A 2,710-nucleotide genomic window follows, 5' to 3' on the forward strand; every position below is an offset into this window, starting at 1 on the left:
AAAAAAAAAAGAAAGAAAAAAGGGAAGAAAATTGCCCTGCAAGCTGATAAAAGCCCATCTGCCTGCTTTTGACAAGGCACTGTCATTCTTCACAGCTTCGCATCCTGTAGACATTTAGAGGGTCATAATTTGCAGTTCAGTTTTCTTTTTTTTTTCACTCCTCTCTCSTCTGAGTGGAGCAACGTTTGAGGAGTAGGCTAAGACGGCCTGAACTAATTCATCTTGTGACCTTTTAGTGCCTTCAGAGCAAAGTGATTTAATAGCACTTAATCTGTCAAAAAACTGAAGCTTTGTAATAACTGTATATTAAGCCAGTTTTTATGAAGCATTAGCTGAAGTCCTTTCAGTTTACAAAATGGGGGTGGTACCTTGTCTCTTCTCTATTTTTTTTTTCTTTTCCCTCCCTCTCTTCCATGAATCCCTGYTATTCAGCAACACCATTTTGTATTTAAGGGAGACAGGGAAATACTCCAGGGAGGTAACTCCATGCCTTATAGGGTGCATGGGAAAGGTCTCTTCCCATCCCTGGTTGATTTATGGCACAGGATTCTTGGAGCTGGCAGGTGATGGAGCAGACAGCACATTCAGGTCCCACTGGCAATGGAGAGATCTTCCCAGGCTTGGCCATGTGCCACAAATGTTAGCTTGGGTTTCAGAAAATAAAAAGGAATCTTTTGAAGACACAATACTTAGGAYAATTTGTGATAGTTCCTGCTTCTACCACAACTGTGCTTTTGTATTTCTTTCTTTAAATTAATTCCTTTAATCTGTCTTTATCAGTAATCCAGGTAATAACCATACTTCCCTTTTTTCCAGAATCTTTGTGACACTCAGCTTAAAGAAATTCCATGAAGTCTGTCTTCTTATCTGCCTGTACAGTGGTTCAATGTGTACAGTGTATCTGCTGAAGAACTTCATCTTTCTCTAACATAGTTAAGTAAGAATGAAAATAAAAGAACAATAAGAAAAATTAGCTGGTCAAAGATATGAATTTTCAAGTCCAATGTTTTCACATTCACTTTCATCCCAAAACAAACACCAAACACCTGAAAGACGAGAATGTCTTTCCTAATAAAGAAAATTAAGATAGATTTTTAAATGTTTTCCCTGCGTCTGCAACAGAGACTGAATTGACTGTTCTGAGCACTTCCTGAGAGTTACAGCCTGGAAATATCMTGTGGAGGCTTGTAAGAGAAATGCATCTTCCAAAGAAGTCTGTGGAGGGTTGTTTCATATATTCCCTGCATGTATTCTGCCTCTAAGTCTCAGTTTTCCTTCTCCAAATACATGGATAACCTTGCAAGCCAATGCTCTATGCTAAGAATTTTTATTTCAGCTGATTAAGACCCCTCAAGTTGCGATTCCCAGCCTAACAATTTCTTTTCCTCAAAAGATAGTAGTTAAAAGCAGTTGCTGCTTTTTTCCATCTCTTTACACAGAACTCACTGAAGTTAAAAGTTCCCRTTATTGTCAACACATTCATGTCTTCCATTTGACCCCTGTCCAGCTGTTTCTTAAAACAAACCCTTGCAGGGAAGGACGTSTAAGAGTTTGCGGATTTGAGTTCCTTTTCTCAGAATAAATTTGTTATAAGCAAAGATGAGGGTCTTTGTTCTTTCCGCTCATACCCCTCCTCTAGAGGYAATTTCCTCTCTCGTGTAAAACTGTGTATTCCCCTAACTAGTTCCTCATGAAATGTCAAACCTGTTGTGTGACTTCCCCTGCTTGGCCYTTCTCTGTCCATGGTGCTTATTGAGCTGAAGTGTTGGAGATTAGGATCCCAACTGGGTTTACATTGTCTGGGATAACAGCAAATCCACAGGSAGCCACTTAGTGTTCTAATTAATTAACCCAAGATATGCCAAATATCACCAAATCTTGGCTTTACATGGAATCTTCAGAGTCCTTGATGATGGGTAAGATGAAGATTCAAAATATACATGCAAAAAGTGAGTTTGCTCCACTGCACTCCCAAATCTGGGGCAAGTCACTTACTTTGCATCAGTTTTGATTTAAAAAAAAAAAAAAAAAAAAAAAAAAAGCAAGAAAACCCATTCCCAAAACAAAAACTAAACACAAAAACACACACTTTAGTAAGAGTTAGTGAGATACTGAGATACTTCACTGAAGTTGGTTTTACTGGCAGAGGAAGGTAGAGAACTGTTATTAAAGTTGTAATGAAAGGCTGTTTTCAACCATAATGATATACAGCAACAGTTCTTCATAAAAGAGCAACAAACTGCCAAACTGCCAAATAATTACTTTTCTAGATGTGAAAACATCAGTTTTCATTAAAAACCAAGCAACCAAACAGGAGAAAAAAAATAAAGCTACAACTTTGCAACTACTGTTTGGTAAACCTTCCTTCCCGCAACATTTCTCTCCCTCCCTCTGCGTGCATCTCAGATTATTATCATTATTATTACTATTATCTTAATGTAGTGCTTAAATTAATCCTTTGTAAATTTTTTATAAATACACAGAATTAAGAACTTGCACAGTCCTCAGAGAATGCAAGTTAGGCAAGATGAAGCACAGATAACTAGAGGGCATGATTTAAGACAGACAGCTCCAACTCTATAAATTTTCCCAGTCAGCATTAGAGTCACTTAATATTTTATGTAGTATTCCTTGCTTATATGTGACATTTTGAGCTCCTAATAAAGATACAAGTCTGGGATTTTTTCTTCCACTCCCCTCCCATCCTTTT

This window comes from Malurus melanocephalus, unplaced genomic scaffold, assembly GCF_030028575.1.
Source record: "Malurus melanocephalus ecotype Western Australia unplaced genomic scaffold, MMel_1.1 scaffold_55, whole genome shotgun sequence".
In the NCBI taxonomy this organism is placed as follows: Eukaryota; Metazoa; Chordata; class Aves; order Passeriformes; family Maluridae; genus Malurus; species Malurus melanocephalus.